The sequence below is a fragment of the Microtus ochrogaster genome, chromosome 4 (assembly GCF_000317375.1).
Source record: "Microtus ochrogaster isolate Prairie Vole_2 chromosome 4, MicOch1.0, whole genome shotgun sequence".
Taxonomy (NCBI): Eukaryota; Metazoa; Chordata; class Mammalia; order Rodentia; family Cricetidae; genus Microtus; species Microtus ochrogaster.
The window spans coordinates 47,582,443-47,600,084 of record NC_022011.1 but is presented as its reverse complement, the minus strand read 5'-3'; positions in this window follow the sequence as shown (position 1 = coordinate 47,600,084).

Genomic DNA, 17,642 nt, shown 5'->3' with positions numbered 1-17,642 from the left:
TTCTGCAGAATTGTATATTAAAAACTATTTTTGTTTTTTTTTTCACTGTTCTATGGAGCTTGTTACTATCTTATTTCCAACATTTAACACCATACACCCCGACCCAGCCTAGTACACTGAGGGTCCTCTCATAGTTCCTTAGCAGGAGTTAGTCGCACGTTATGACTAGCTGCAAGGGATTCTGAGAGAAGCAGCCTCTGCCATTTAGTAATCATGATTTATGTAATGACTCTCCCATGACATTTTTTAAATACTTTATTTTGAAGTAATTTATAAGTCACAAGAAGTTGCAACGAAATACATGGAAAATATGGAGACCCCATATATATAACAATTGCAATATTCAAACCACGAGGCTGGCATGGGTGTGCTGACTGCAAAATCACAGTTCTTTCCTCAAAGGGGATAAGGAATAGTTTATTCTGAGCCAAATACAAGTGGTGATGGTTTAGGAACACAGATTTAGGTTACCTTAAATTTCATGTCCCAATGTAGCAACAGTTTGATGGAGTTTTTATTGTAGCAGAACAAAGAAAGTCACAAATCAAGACACTTCCCAAATACCTTGGCAGGAACATTAAGGTGTAGGAAGATAAGACCTACAAGGTTAAGAGATGAGTCAACCTGGAGTCTGCCTGAGGCCTGGCAACAGGCGCTGTCAGAGGTCCAGATCGTGCCCAGCCAACGAGGGGCGACCACACAATGTGGCCAGATCAGCCTGGGTGCCGGGAAGAGGGTGTATAAGGCTCTCCCCATTGCTGAAAAAATGAGTCTGCTGTTTGCCTTTTACCTGACTCCCAGTGTCTGTGCCGTTGATTCCGCACCTTGCCACCCCCTCTCCCAAGGGATCCGTTAGGACCCAGCAACATCTGGCGCCCGAACAAGGACTTCCGGCGTGGATTTTGAACTCTCCTGGTCAGGGTCTCTTATTTTGTTGTGGCTGTAATTTGGGGGTATTGATTTTTGTCTGGTTTTGCCGTCACTGTGTATGGCAAGGATAGTTACTTTCCCATTACCGGTTCTGGTGATCTCCCTCCTCTCACTTGCCGTGCCGGATAACACCAGGATAATTATTTCAGCAAGAAGCCCCTCAGTGCTGTGTGTTTTTGGTCCCTTTGGCAGGTAAGCATTAGGACCCCCCCTCCATCTTTTGTGTTGTCTGTCATGTTTGTCTACCCATCCAGCTAGGAGGGCACATTTTGTTCTGTTTCAGTTTGCCTGGTACCTCCACGTAAGGGCTGACCCTCCAGAAGGAAGAACCAAGCTTGACTCCTGAACACCATCCCTCATCCGGAGACACTGTGTGGGTATTCAGCCATGGCCTAAAAAGACAAGGAAATCCCCCACTAAGCATAACCATAAATAAATGTCCAACACAGTTTCCACCCCTGTTGACTGCTGTCTTCTCTCTGACTGTTGTCTGATCTCTCTACAGCATCCAGTGAGAAGGAGGAAGGAGGCAGACCGTTCAGGCCCCATAAAACCCGCTGAGGCGAGCACACCCACAGTCAAGACCACACGTGCTGCTCCCCGGCAGCTCCACTCCAGCCATGGGAAGCTCTGCCTCTGCCTCAGTACCCTGGGAGTGAGGTGCCTCTCCCTTGTCTGGAAGGTGGCTAACGAGTCAGGCCCAGATTCACCTCACTTCCAACAGGTCCTCACTCAATGGGAAATGCAACTACAGACTTAACTGTGATCAGTCCTCATTTTTATGACAGCTTCTGAGGTGAGGAATGTTAGTTTAGCATGCCAGGAGCTGGCTAAATACATTAAGGGCCCATGGTCAGCTAAGTTTCAATATTATTCATTACAGCTAACACATGAAATTTTTCAATTAAATAAGACAAGGGCAGAGGGTATGGCTGTTGACTCTTCATTTTTTTTGGAAAGGTTTGGCATAAAATAAAAAGGCTATTTGATCCCTCCTTGACGTGCACATATGCCTTAATTGGCGAGATGGTATTGTTAATCCTTATTCTCTTTTTTTTAAGATTTATTTATTTATTATGTATACAGTGTTCTGTCTATATGCTTGCTGGCCAGAAGAGGGCACCAGATCTCATTACAGATGGCTGTGAGTCACCATGTGGTTGCTGGGAATTGAACTCAGGACCTCTGGAAGAGCAGCCAATGCTCTTAAACTCTGAGCCATCTCTCCAGCCCTCCTTATTCTCTTTAAGAGAACTCCTTAAATTAATTCCTGCAGCAGATCCAGCAGCAGCGGGCAGCATTCTTCAGGAGCTAATGGTTCCTTACAGTCCTTCACAGGAGCTTGTGCAGGTCTGGTTATCTGACATTCAAAAGGCTACCACCTAGCCACACCCCCACGCAGCTCTCCAGGAATGGCCGCTCTCCAAGTACCGGTAGTCAGTGATGAGTAAGAGCTTGTTCTGCAGACCAACCCTCCTTAGGCAGGGTCAACAAGGCCTGAGCTAAGAACTCTGGCTCCCGCTGAGTGCCCTGTCATAAATAAAAAGAGTAGATATGTAGGGAGCTAAGGCCTGTAAGACTGAGAAATAAGTCAGCCTGAGTCTGCCTGAGGGCCTAGCAACAGATGCTGTCAGAGGTCCTGATCGTGCCCAGCCAGCGAGGAATGACCACACAATGTCACCGGATCAGGACACAGCCTGGGTGCCAGGAAGAGGGTGTATAAAGCTCTCCCCATTGCTGAGTATTTGGGTCTGCTGTTTGCCTTTTTCCTGACGCCCAGTGTTTGTGCTGTTGACTCTGTGCCTTCTCACCCCCTCCCCCAAGGGAGTTGTTAAGACCCAGCAACAATTAGGTAGGCAGATTTCAGCAAAAGTGGTGGTGGTGGGGTTGTTTCCTCTGCTACAGGTCTCAGGTGTTGCAACATCTTCACCTCTTTGTTAGCTGGAAACTAGGGACCTTTTTGTACATTCCAAAAGATCTACCTACTGCTCACAAAGATGTTAGGTGGGGTACAGAGGAGAGCAATACAGAGATAGTAAGAGTCCAAAAGATGTCTCGAGATACTGTGGGTCCTGCAGCATTTCAGCCTCTCCTTAGTCACTGAAATTCTAATCAGTACAATACAAGCAGGCTATTCAGTTTCCTGGGGCACCACTGTGTGTGTGTGTGCCTGTGTGTGTGTGTGCCTGTGTGTGTTTGGCTGCACATGGTTGGGCATGTATACATGTGTGTCCATGTGGAGGCCAAAGGACAATCTGAGATGTCTTTCCTAGGAACTGATCCCCTTTGGACCACAGTTGCAGCAGCTCATGTGTGCTTGGGTAGCTGAACATGGCAAGATGCTTCCTGAGAAAGTAGCTTCCCAGTGGCCCTGGGGGGTGGGGGGAGTAGAACTCTCTTCTCAAAGCAAAGTCTTCCATCTCAGTGAAAATCTTTACACCTTTACGCCAGCGATGGGCAGGGTCTGGCAGGCCCAGCAATCCCTAAGGTGTCCTCCAAGAGTCTTTCCCACTGTCCCACTATGAAGCACTGTTTCTTTTAACATCCCTAAAAGCATCAGTAACCAGACATCCATTCTTTAGCCCCGGTTCACACTCACTGGTTTTCCTGGGCAAAGCGCAAGTTTCCCCAGCTTTCCACTCTGCTTTGATTCTCATTCTCACTAGAAACCTAGCTAAACGCAGCAAACAAGAGCTGTGCCACAGCCTGCCTGCTGGGATGAGTCAGATGGCTTCCACTAAGTTTACTTTCTCATCATCTTTAAACTGAGGCAGCCACAGTCTCCGGGCGTGGGCACAATGCACACCAGTGCGTTGCTAGAACAAATGACGCCGGGCTAATTTCTAGCAGATTCCGTCCATCTGTGGCCTCGCACGTGTGGTCTTCACTGTCCACACTCCTGGCAGTATTTGGGTCTTTCAGGCCCCACTGGAATCTCCCACTGAGCTCTTCTTATAGCACTAAATGGCTGCTCTAGCCACAGCTCCAAACTCTTTGTATTCCTCCTACAAACTAGTTCTGCAGGCCTAAGGACAGCATGCCGGGCTCATCACAACGGCTCACTTCTCTGATGCAATCGTCTATATTATTGTCCTGTTGTTCTGACAAAAGACCTTAAAAAGGTGAAGGAAGCCAAGTGTGGTGACTCAGACCTGGAATTTGGAATGCAAGAGCAACAGAGTAGAGTTCAGGGCGGGCCTGTGTCATGATTTCTGAGGTTTCTGCCCATCACGGAAGAGAAGTCACACACATCCAGTCTCTGCTGGTAGTGAAGCCACACTGTCCTTTCCCCGTGGTAAGCATGTCCCTGAGAAACATGGCCGGTCATGTGGACTTGTGATGCCCACTGCCTCTTCTTGCCCCCTCTAAGAACAGAATCCAGAGAAAGGGACCCCAAAGGCTGATGGGAGTCACACAGAGGACAGGCCCACCTTCCTCAGGTTCCGTAGTCCAGCCTCAGCCATGGGGCACAGCTCTCATCAGAACAGTGTGGTCCAGCCTCAGCCACAGGGCAAAGCTCTCATCAGCACAGTGTTCTAAAGCACCCAACAGCATCGTGACTGCCCCCACCCCCAGGTCCCGCCTGCACACAGCCAAGTGCTGTGCCCTCTTTCCTTGATTAGTGGCAGCTCTTTTTTGCCGTAACCTTTTGATATTTGACTCTGTAGCAGCCTTTCGTGTCCAGAGGGTAGCTGGTGAAATTAATGATTGCCAAAAGGCTGTAGTTAATTCTCTCTTTTCCTGTTTCTTTCCATTAGTTTGCAAATCAGCAAAGTTCAAGAAAACTTCCACGTATAAAAGCTCAGGCACCTAACGAGGAGGCCACAGCTGCTCTCAGCCTTAGAAAACTCTGCAGTCACTGTCGGGGCAGCCACTGTCGGGGCAGCCACTGTCGGGGCAGCCACTGTCGGGGCGCGGTTGTGCAAGACAAGCCCGTTGGCTGAGGAGACGGAGCCAGCCACTGGCCATGGCCTGGCATGACCTGTAAAACCTGAGTTGGGTGTGTGTGCTGCCATCCTCAGCCCCTGTGAGTGGTGTGTGTGTGTGTGTGTGTGTGTGTGTGTGTGTGTGTGTGACATCGTCCTCAGCCCCTGTGAGTGTGGGGGTGACATCATCCTCAGCCCCTGTGAGTGTGGGGGTGACATCGTCCTCAGCCCCTGTGAGTGTGGGGGTGACATCGTCCTCAGCCCCTGTGAGTGTGGGGGTGACATCCTCCTCAGCCCCTGTGAGTGTGGGGGTGACATCGTCCTCAGCCCCTGTGAATGTGGGGGTGACACTGTCCCCAGTGACCTCGGAAAGATCCCAAATCTGTCCACACAGTCCTTGTGGCCCCAGCATGCCTGCTTCCAAGCACTTCAACCTGCTTCAGTCATCAAAGAACAAGAAAGGTAACAACCCCAAGGCTTGGAGGCAGTTCCTCACCCTCGGAGTGTGACCAGCTTGGTGACCTATAAATGAGGACATGCAAGGAAGAAATGACATCACCATAGAGACACCTGGCAAAGGCCTCCTCACCCAGAGGCCCAGGTCATCACAGTGGTGCAGTGAGCCTCGCTGCTGGCGGGGAGGTTTCTCGCTTAATAAGTCTCCTTTCCTCGAATCCATAACCACAGGCAAATCTGGATGAAGCATTTGACTAACACATTGTGAGGCTCCTTCTGCAGACCTCCTGAGCAGTGTTCTTCAGCAGGAGGGGCTGGGCAGGAAGGAGACAAGGGTAAGGACGCGGTCAGATGCACCTCTGAGCCCTGTGTGTGGCTGTCAAACAGAAAACAGACATCAGAAGAAAAGATGGCGGAGGGACGGGAGCGCTGGCTCGGTTGGTAAAAGGCTGGTCAGCGCGAGTGAGGATGTGAGGTCAGATCCTCTGCGCCCACGTAAAAAAGCTGGGTGCAGTCATGTGCACCTATAATCCCACCACCGGGGAGGCAGAGGCAGGAGGATTGGTGGTGTTAGTGAGCTCCAGGTTTAGTGAGAGACTCTGTCTCAAAGAATAAGGGGGAAGGCAGCCAAGGAGGCCGCCTAGCGTCTAGCTCTGACTTGCTTGCACATCGGTGGGGGAGGGGAGCTCAAGTAGAATCTGGGGTTGACTTTATAGTCAGTGCTGAGAACATTGCTTCACACAAACACCTAGTACAGAACGGCAAGGGTTTGATTTAGGACCACTGTAGGAATTATCGAAAATCCTGTCCTAATTTAATGACTTATTGTTTTAGGTTTGCTTTTTATTCTTGATTACGTGTGTGGGTGTACGTCAGTGTGCGGGTTTGTGCCCTAGAAGGCCAGGGACTGAAAACCTGGGAGCTGGAGTTACAGACAGCTGCGAGCTGCCTGACATGAGCCCTGAGAACCGAACCTTCATCCCCGGGAACATCTGAGCCTCCTCTCCAAGGCCATTACTTAGTAACTGTTTCCAGGGAAGCTGAGGTCAGTAACTCAGACAGCGATTTTAAAAAGTGTGCACTTCAGAGCAAGACAATTTCATGTCGTAACCTGGCATCTACGTGCCGAGCCGTGACCTTAGGAAGGTACTACAAGTCTTCTGGTTGTTTTGTAATTAAACTGTTACATTTCTCTAAGAGCAAAAACCTTTGCATGCGAAGTAAGCAAAAGAGATTGGCACCTGAGCTGAGGTGACCCAGACAGCAGCCTGGGTGCTGCATGGTGTGATGGGATTGCTCATGTTTCATCCTTGCTCAGAACCAGGGCTGAGGTGACGTGACACTGGGGACGCAGCACAGGCCAATGCTGCTGGCAAAACCTCAGACTCAAGCCGGGCTGGGGTGGCGCACGCCTTTAATTTCAGCACTCGGGAGGCAGAGGCAGGTGAGGTGAATCTCTGTGAGCCTGACCCACACAGCTAGTTCTAGGACAGCCAGGACTACACAAAGAAACTATGTCTTAGCAAAACAAAAAACCAAAAAACCCTCAGACTCACAATGTGTCTTTTTTTTTTAATTAATTTTTTGGCCTTTTTCTTTCAGAAGTCTTTTAGTGTTGCCAAGTTTAACCACAGCTCCGCGCAGTTCCAACCTGAGGTCATGAGCCAAGGGTCTAAGAAGCTGTGATCTAAGCCCCCCTTGCTTTGTGCCTTCTGTCCTTCCAGCCTGGCCAGCCCTAGCATGTCCCCAAGACTGGTTTGTTTGCCTAGAGGCTGGCTGGTCCTTTCTAGGGCCCCAGGCTCCAGGCGAGATGCATACAGACCCAGAGTCCCAGGGATCAGGCAATGGGAGCCAAGGGAGCCATTGCTAAACTGTGCTCTGTCTGGAGAAACATGTGTCCTAGTTTTAGACAGAACACCCACCCTCATGACTGACATGTCTAATCTCCTGTGCTCCCTGGCTTCAGCTTCCCCTCCCCAGGGTCTCTCACAGCCAGGATCGGGTTTTGAACCAGCAGCTTTGGGCTGAAGGTGCTTGAACCTCAGGATAGGATGAGGCAGGCTCAGCTGCATTTTTTCCCAGGATCCACACTTTCTTTCTCATGGAACCCCTGGGATAAAGATTTCTATCATCCCACCCCTTTATAGCAAGAGTGACTGAGGTGTGCCTTGTGAGGTCTCCTCAGTGGGGCAATCACAAGAGGGAGAGCTTTTCTGCCCCCTCCTCTCTTTTCTGCTAGTACAGATGGACGTGATGACTGGAGCTCCAGCAGCCATCCTGGATCTCGAGGACCAAGTCCCGTGTTCAGGACAGAACTGAGGTGTCTTCGGTTTTCTTGCCACTCACAGCCAACTTGACCCCGAGGGCACAGGAAGTGTAACGGCCGTTAGCTTTAAATCTCTCAACCCTACAAGCTCCCTTCTGCTTCTCTAGGTCACCTTATGGAGGAACTGAGAGTGCTGGTTAATTTGGGTTTTGGTTTGTCTGCTTGCTCGCTTAGCTTTTTGTTCTTGGGTACGGGATTTGTGTCCTGGCTCCCCCCAGTCGCTAGCACCTCCATCCTGCCAGCCCGTGTCCAGACCACGTTGGTTTGGTTGCTGCTGCTGTTTCTTACAGCTAAAGGTTATTGCATCCATCTTTAGTCAAGAAAGGCGATTCATTAGCATAGTTCTGCCTGCGGAGAGCAAGCGGCTTCGTGATCGTGCGCTTTAAGTAGCAGTCGGCCTGTGGCTCCCCATCTCCGCTTTGAAGTTCATTGTCTGTGTCGATGGTGCGGGACAGCAGAGGGGTGGCTTTCTCCCTCTCCTCTCAGGCCTCCCTGCCCCTCTGTGCCATTTTTCATCTTGACTCACCATGCCTGTAACTCCTGTCCTGTGACAAGTATCGATCACTGATTAAGCCATCAAGCCATGGGCAACAACTTTAAATGTTTAGCACCAGGCCACGCGTTATCTTCTTCAGCATCCGAGAGTTCTGTCCTGGCACAGAGCAGCCGGCAAAGGCCCTTCCCACATCTCACCCTTGTGTGCAGGGTGTGCCCAGAAAACAGAGGGATGAGAACCTGGGAAGCCAAATCTTGTTCACAAGGCTGCTCCACTTTGTGTAAATAAAACTTTAACATGCATTCGAAGAAATGTTGATGTTGTGTCTGTGTGTATGTGTGTGTCTTTGTCTGTGTCTCTGTGTGTACATATGTGTGTCTTTGTGTCTCTCTGTGTGTGACTGTGGCTGTGTGTGCTTTGTGTTTGCATGTGTGTCTCTGTGTATATGCATGTGTGTGTTTGTCTGTACATGTATGTGTGTATGGCTATGTGTGGATGTATGTGTGTGTAGGTGTGGATGTATGGGTGGATGTGTGTATAAATGTATATATGTGTATATGCATATATGTGTATATCTTTGTCTGTGACTGTGTGTGTGCGGCTGTGTTTGTGCCTGTGTGTATGTGTGTTTATGTGTATAGTGTGTGTATGTGTGTACGTGTCTGTCTTTGTGTGCGTGTGTATGTGTCTGTCTTTAGTGTGTGTGTGTGTGTGTGTGTGTGTGTGTGTGTGTGTGCACGTGCACACGTGCATGTGTGTTTGCATGGACTCATCTGGAGGTTACAGTTCAGGAGTTGGGTCTCTCCTTCTACCTTGTTTTGAGGTAGGGTCTCTCTTGTTTCTGTGGCTGTGCTGCATAACCAAGCTGGTTCTGTCTCCACCCACGTCACCCTCCCCCTCATTGTAGAGGTACTGGGATTACACACAGAGCTACTACATCAGGCTTTCTTACCAGCTCTTCTGGGGATTGAACTTGGGTCATCAGGCTTCCTCAGCAAGACTGAGCCATCTCCCCAGTCCCACATTGCTCTTTAACCAAACCATTAGCGTTTTCATTCTTGAAGGGCCAGCGTGAACCCACGCTCAGCCGTCACTTCTCTGTCAGAGTATAACTAGACCCCCACCAAACGGCTTACCACCTCTTCTTATGCCACTGGAGGTGGGTACATCCTAGCTCATGGCTCTGTCTTTGCATCTCTCCAGGGAGTCACTACCCCTTGTGGGAGCAGTCACTCAGGCTACCTGGGCTGCCCCCTTTCAAGATGACACACCTGCATAGATACTGGCAGGAAGCCTGGGCTCTTCACCAGAGAGTTGTCCCTTGTCCATGCTCCTGAAGTGTCTGTCAGTCTCCACGCTCCTGGTGTGTCTGTCCTCAGAGATCGGTCTCACCTCCCTGCAGAGGCAGAGCACAGAGGGGAATCAGGGGAGAAACTAGTGCTGGCTCTGATCTTGCCCTCCCCCAGAGTCTGCCTCCTCTCTTCGGGAGCTGTGAATCCCTCCTCCTGGCCCCTGGGCAGAGGAGGGCAGAGGCCCAGCACCAATTAGCAGACATATTTCATGTCCTCCCGGTTGACCTTTTCTCCTCAAATGGTTTGCACTTCTCTCTCCATGCAAAGGGTGCTCACCCCTCCTGCCCAGAGCCCCCGAAAATACACAGTGTGATGGTGTTGGTCGGAGTCCAGGACTCGGGATCCATTCTACCAGGAGGGAAAAGGTTCTCAGCAAGGGTTCAGTTCCTTTTCACCTGACAACCAAGTGCTGGACCTTCACAGAACCAGCTCACAGCACAGGTCAGGCATGGGACATGGACAGCAAGTACCCACTGTTCCCTTGCCTAGCATGGCAGGATGTCTTCCGTGCCTCCCACGTGAGTGAACGGAGGAGAGGACAGGTCAAATGAAACCCAGGGTCAATTCACACTAGTCACCATCCCATCCCTCCGGCGTCACTCCCAATCTGTCTCTCCCATCAGTGTGACTCAGTTTATGCTCTTCTTCAGCCTTGACACTGGGCATTTAGTGCAAGCCTTTCCCTTTCACGTTCTCACTTCCGGCCATCAAATAACAAAGATATTCTGATTTTCCTTCTAACTCCTCCGAGCCTCGATTCATGTGGGTGTGCATACGGGGAGCGTGAGACATCCGTCACCCTGCCACACGTGAACTCCGATGGGTGGTGACATCAATGTGAGTACCAGGCAAGAAGCTGGCATTTCAGCTCACAGCGACTGGCTCCAGAAATATCTCCAAAGTGACTTAGACCATCAGGAACCACACGTGCAAGCATGACGTCACTTCCCCTTTAAGCCACAGTCTCCTTGTCTGTCTTGCCTCAGGCTGTGGACGGGTGGGTCCCAGGGGCTGCTAGAGCTAAGCCACGGGAGTAGATTCCTGTCTTGGGCTAGCTCACACTGCTCTGATTTCTCATCCCCCTTCCCCTCTTTGAATTCATCTTCTGGGCTTCCAGCCTGACCTTTGGGTAGAGTGGGCTGAATAAATAATAACGGGGTGGTGATAGATGCAGCCAGGTCGTACCAAGTACCTGGGGACTGAAGCCCTGTTGCTGGCTGGGCTCCCCCGAAGCCGGTGTTTTTACCTATAGTAGTGCCTCAGGCCACGAGCAGGAGATTTGAGTGGGTAGACGTTTGTTTGGCTCATGGTTCTGGAGGCTGGGACATTGGTATGGAAGGGTGAAGTCATCCTCTAGGAAAAGCCAGTGTTATCCCAGGGGCTCCTGACAACCAAAGGGGCCACATCCAGACTATGCTCAGTAAGGTGGTATCTGGGGAACAGCTCCACTCAGGGCCTTTCTGTGTAGGTTGGGAGGGGGAGGGTATAAGTAGGATGGGGGCATACTCAGACCATACAGGAGAGTTGCCTAAAAGGGGCAGGGAGGCATCAGGGCTGAGCAGAGGGCACAGAGGAAATCTCGGCCAGCACAGCAGTGCTTGGGGCCACAGAAACAGACTTCTCTGTAAACACCAGACCTGGGTCAGAGAAGACTTTGTTAATCCCAGGACTTTTGATGTGATTTGATTTGCACAGACCTCCTGTATCCAAAAGGCCAAACCCATGGGCAGGGACTGTCAGGGGACCCCCGAATGCAGGTTCTTACCCTTGCACATTGACCCCTGTTCATTCGGAAATGGGATGTTCCTGCTAAGGGAGGCAGTAGCTACAGTAAGAAAGCCAGCTTCTGAGGAATGGTTTTAGGGGTGTCCCAGCTTGAGGGATCCAGCTCTTCTTTCCCTCCTAACCTATCTCAGACCCCAGATCTCAGCAGCCCTGCAGGATGTGTACCTGGCTCAGCCAATCGGCTGTTCCCACCGTCAACTTTACTCTGGGATCCTGAGCAAGCTGACGGGTGAGATGGGACATCTGGTGGCTAAGGCCCTAGCTTCTCAGCGTGACGATCCCACCAGGAAAGGCGAACAAGCGTGGACCAGAAGGCTGCCAGGGAGGAATGGCAGGTTCAGCAGACAGGTAAGAAATAGCTGCCATGGTAATTGTCACCTCAGTGACGAGGAGCTATGGAATAATTCCCTCCTGATGAAAAGGAGGCCCGGGCACTGTTAACTCAGCCCCTCAAATGGGTGGAAGCTGGAAGCCGGAGTGTTCTTTAGGGAAATGATAAGGGAGCCCTCAATCTCAGCCCAATCAGCTGTTTTCCTGGGATGACGCAGCTACACCTCCTGGTAAGTTCAAGGGAACTGGGTCAGAGTCACCTACAGGGGAGCCACTTCTGAAATGTGGGGGCTGTTTGATTTTGGGAAATAATTGGCTGTCGTAAGAGCTGGTTTTGCTCCTGAAGCTGTGGGGACCCTGCATTCCTTTTCAAGTGGTGGAGCTAAGCCTCCATCCTGAAGCCGCTCCGGACAGGGAGAGGCTACACCTCCCTCTTGGGGTATAAAAGGCAGCGAGCAGTCAGGACCTGGGCCATAGGGAGATCCCTGGGCTAGGACAGGTGTGGGCTCAGCCAGCTCCAGCCCTGGGTCTACCCGGCCTCCTCTGCACTTCCCAGGCCAGCTTGCTCAGAGATGCCGTCAGCATCACTGTTTCACTTCCAGGAGCCACTTTCTCATCCTGGTGGCCAAACAAGTGTCACCCCACTTGATGCCCTAGGCCAGCTCATCACTGGTGGCCACCTGAAAAGTGATGTGGTCCTCTCGGGTCCTGCTGATCACTCAGGCTCAGGTGGCATCGAAGCCGCCCCCACTTTGGTTCACTGTCATGTAATCCATCCTACAGAGGAGACAACTGCCCTGGGAGACATTAAGAGTCAGGCTGCCCAGATTCCAATACCAACCCGCAAAGCAACATGGGACAGATACCCAGACATTCTGGGAGGGTGGTCAATCCGTTTTCTCAGGGTCCTTGACCACGCTTCCCTGAGGCTCCCCATGCCTGGTTAGAGCTGTTCACAGTGAACCACCATTGCCCCACCAAACCTCACAAAATACTCAACATAGACCGTCTTCTCTCCTTTAACTCACAGAGAAGCCAAGGTCTACTGTAGAGGACAGGGACCCTGCCTCAGGGTCACATACATCCTGAAAGGGCCCTTCTTCCCTCATCCCAGTGGGACTAGGACCCTAGGGACAAGCAGTCACAAAGGTCACAAAGAGTGTGAAAGAGTCATGTGTGGCTCTGTAGCCATCAAAGAGGGCGTCTCCAAGCGGTGACGTCTAAAATGGGTGTAGAAAGACAGGCAGTACTCCAGCAAGGGGAGCTGGGTGCAGCTGGCTCCTGGGAACCATCAGGGCAAGGGCAGAAGGCCAGTCTGATCTACACGGTGAAAGCCTGCCCAAAACAAAGCAAAAGAAAACACCCCAGGGAGACTCAGGACCCGCCGTTACCATGCCCCTGTGGAAGCCCCAAGGCTGGGGAGCTGGAGTAGGAGTAGGAGGTATCACTGGCTCTCTAGGCCTCCAGTGCCTCCAGCTGGAGGAGAGCCCAGCGGCTGAGATAGAACTTCCCCTACCCGGGGCCAACAGAAGGCGAAGCAGATCCCCACCGTCGTCGTCGTCCATGATTTTCTCACGTTCCCAGCAGCTCGGGTGCAGCTGCAGCAGGTGGGCGGGTGCAGAGGGTGGCTTTTCAAGCCATCCCAGGCTTTCTCTCTCTTTTAGAGGAACCTGGAGCACGAGAGATGACAGCCAGATGACATCCGTCCCTCTCTCGGGCCTGGTGCGGCCTTTCTTCTGGTAAAAGTTTCCAGCTAAAAATACCTACCTTCCCCCCAAGGCTGGCCTCCTCAGTGAAGCTGCTAGCTTCCTCTGTGGGTCCTGCATGGAGGCTGCTGGTGGGTTTTCCTGTATCAGGAATCTTCCTAGGCCACTAGCCTGTTGCATGCAACGGTGTGAAGACCAGTAGACAATCAGAGGCTAAGAGGAGTGTTGTAGCAAGGCTGAGCTGGGGGACAGAGGGTGGCTAACAACTCATGGCCAGGGAGGAGCCCTACCTTTCCTTCAGAAGGCAAGACCCAGCTCTGAATAGCCGTGCTGCGGGTGCTGGCAGAATCCTACCCCCACACCCGGCCCCCGAGGATAAGAAGGCCACCAAGGCAATGGGCAGATAACAAAACCTCTGAGCTGGGGACATGACCAACATGCACTAGCTGAAATATGGATAAAAGCAGGGGCAACCAGGGACCCCAGCTCCTTCTCTCTTCTCTGAGGTAGCCACCTCCTCTCCATCTTCCCCTTCTCTGACTGTTGAACCTCTCAGAGGCTCAAGGAGGCCACGCCAGCCAGAGGGAGGATGGCCATATTCATGCAGCAAGCCCTCACAGCCTGAGACTGGAGTCTGGGGAGGCAGAAGTGGAAGAAGGTTGCATCTGCCAGGTCCTATTAGCTGACGCAGAACCAAGCACACTCAGATTGAAGAAGAGGTGACTTAGACTCCTCTTTTCCTAGGCAGAAGTTAGAACCTATGATCAAGGCTATTTCACAGTTGGTGCCTGAAGAGGTGGCCCATGCCTGCTGTCCCATCTCTTGAGAGCTAAAGGAAGGAGAATCACAAGTTCAAGGTCGTCTGTTACACAGTGCTTTTGAGGCTAAGGGGAGGGGGAGCTGTCCACAGCTCCAGCCTCAAAGATGCTCTGCCATGGGGCACAAGGTTTACCAAAGTTGCTATGGGAACAGGACAGTTTAGACCTTACAAAGATTTCTATGGACCAGACTAGAAGTGACCCATTGCTCCCCTGGGCTTTTCACAGCCAGACAGACCCAGCATGGGGCTACATCAAGCTGAATGTCTGGAAATATAACAACTGTGTGCTAAACAAAAGGGGAAGAAGGACAAGCATGCACAGCCCACCAGTTCCTCTCTGAAGGTTGAGGCAAGGAGAAGATGGCTCCACCAAGGACATCTTAGCCCCACCTGCAGCCTGTGTGCTTGCTGTGGGACAAAGGTCTTTTATCCTGTCACTTGTATTATTTTTAATAAAATGCTGATTGACCAGTAGCCAGGCAGGAAGAATAGGAGAGGCAATGGTAATGAGGCAGGAAGTAGAGGCGGAGCAACAGAATTCTGGGAAGAGGGAAACTCAGTCTGCAGTCACGACCCAGACACAGAGGAAGCAAGATGTGACTGCCTTGCTGAAAAAGGTACCAAGCCACGTGGCTACCACAGATGAGAATATGGACTAATATAAGATATAAGTTATAAGAGTTAATAAGAAGCCTGAGATACTAGGCCAATCAGTTTATAATTAATGTAGACCTCCGTGTGATTTCTTTGGGACTTAGTGACTGTGGGAACCTGGCAGGACAGAAAACTCAGCCAACATGCGCACCTCCCTTGCTCCAGGCACACGAGAGTACACGGGATAACTAACCTAGGAATGCGTAACACCTGAGGGCTCTGCTCCAGTTTCTGTGTCCAGCAAACTTAGGAGTCCAGACGTGGCTCTCACAGCTCTCCACTGGTCACCCTTGTGGGGACAAGGAGTGCCCAGAAACCCGATGCTCAGTGGCCACGAAGATGGTGAGGTGGTTTGAATGAAAATGCCCATAGGCTTATAGGGAGCGGCAGTATTTGAAAGAATTAGAATGTGGCCTTGTAGGTATGGTTCCGTTGGAGGAAATGTGTCACTGGGGATGGGTTTTGGGATTTCAAATGTCCAAGGCAAACCCAGTGGCTCTCTCTCTTCCTGCTGCCTGTTAATCCAGATGCAGAACTCTTGGCTCCTTCTCCAGCACCGTGTCTGCCTGTGTGCTGCCATGCTTCCTGCCATGATGAAAATGGACTAAACCCTCTGAAACTGTAAGCCAGCCCCAATTAAATGTTTTCCTTTGTAGGCATTACTGTGGTCATGGTCTCTTCACAGCAATAGAATCCCGACTAAGACAGAGGTCTAGTGTGAAGTTTTGCTTTGTTTTGTTTTTATGTGTATGAGTGCTTTTCTTCATGTATGTTTGTGCACCATGTACCTGGTGACTGCAGAGGACAGAACAGGGTGTCAGATGCCCTGAAACTGGAGTTATGGGTGGTCATGAGAAACCATGTGGGTTCTGGGAACCAAACTTATATCCTCTGGAAGAACAGCCAGTGCTCTTAACCCCTGAGTCATCTCTCCAGGCCCCAGCCAGTACCCTTAATCTCTGCCTATCTCTCCAGCCCCTGGTGTCAAGTCTTGCTGAGAACAGTTGGAGTCTAAGCCAAGTAGCTGGAGATGAGGCACAAAGGGGCATGGCGGGGCTTGCGGCTCTGAGAAGCTACTGGGAGAGAAGCTGGAAACTGGCAGGATCCTCTGGAGAAGGGACAAAGAAGCGAAAGCAACAGGAGGCCCAGGAGATACAGCAGGCTGGTAAAGCTGGGATGGCATGTCACAGCCTCTGAGCTAGAGAATCCTGGCCCTGGACTTGCTGCCTGCCAGGGAGACCCAACCCCACCCTTCTACCTCCTGTCACAGACTGACAAGAGAAAGATGTAGACACTTTGTGGTTCTGTGTGGGAGCCCTGGTAAGCAAGCAGATGCCAAAGAAACAGCTGGAGTGGGATGTTTACATGCTGGCCAAAAGACAGGACAGCAAAATAAGAATGTATGGGCCAGGGGGGCGTGACCGGGCCAGTTGAGGAACTGACCCAGAAGACAAAGGCTGGTCTGACTGGGTTTGTCTGTGCCTCCACTCTCCGTCTCCGATGATTTCATTTTGTTTTTATTCTAGACACAGGGTCTTACTTTGCAGACCCAACCTCCCTTCCCTGTCATAACTGTCCAGAGCAAACACACGCTCCTGCCCTGCTCGTGCCCCAGCAGCATGGTCCAGACCTTCACCAGAGGCTGGTGGACAGGAGCAAGGGCAGCAGGAGTAGGCCTGGTCATGGGGGCAAGATCAAGGGCAGCTGTGACGATGCCCTGGGTGGCAGTACCGACCAATGCCATGGGGAGCAGGTGGTGACAATGGCTTGGCATCCTTACTGACCCAGAACTGCAGTTGGGGACCCTTCCTCCTGTCTTCACAGGCTCCATACTCACAGCCGGGTCCTCTAGCCTCTGGAGATCTGGCTGGTGACTTCATTTTCTGCTTAAGTTGACTGGAAGCAATTTGCTTTGCTTACAAAGAAGAGCCCATCGGTTGCGGCATCCCTGGTGGTGTTCCCCAGAGAACACCGAAGCAATAAAATGCGCTGTAAAGTTCTTTTAGTAAGTTCTTTTGAAAAATTATCGCGTAAATAATACATGTTCACTATTTTCAAGCACAAGAAAAAGAGAAACACAAAGAAGAAATAAAAATATCTCATAATCACAACACCCAGAGATGAGAGTTTCTGCTTTGCAGCAGACCCTTCCAGCACAGAAGAGGCTGTCATTTATTTATTTATTTATTCATTTATTTATTTATTTATTTATTTTTTAAAAGATTTTGTCTGGGAACTGGCTGAGTTGCACGTTTGCCTAACATACACAAAGCCTTGGGCTCCATCCCAACACCACCTAAACACCTGGGTGTGATGGCACACACGCCTGCAGTCCCCAGCACTTAGGAGGTAGAGGTGGGAGGTTAGAAGTTTAAGGTCACCCCCAGCCACATTGCAAGTTCAAGGCCATCCTGGGCTGTGTAAGATCCTGTTTTTAAAAAATGGAGGGCCTGAAGAGATGGTTCAGTGGTTAGGATTGTGTGCTGCTGCTGCAGAGGACCTGCTTGCTTCTCAGCATTCATACAGGCAGCACGACAGCCACCTGTAGCTCCAGATAGAGGAGGACCAAGGCTCTCTGTCTTCTTCAGCCTCTCTCTCTCCTTCCCTCCCTCCCTCCCTTCCTTCCTCCCTCCCCACCGCCCACAAATAAAAATGCGGATGCAGTGAGGAAACAAAACTGATTGTTGAGGCTGCAGAGATGGCCCCCCACAGTGGAGAGCTCCGGCTGCAGAGGACCCAGGTTAGGTCCCAGCGCCCTCTCTTGGATTCACAGTCATTTGTAACTCCTGTCTCAGGGGATCCGATACCTCTTCTCATCTCTGAGGACACCAGGCACACACATAGTGCACATATGTACATGC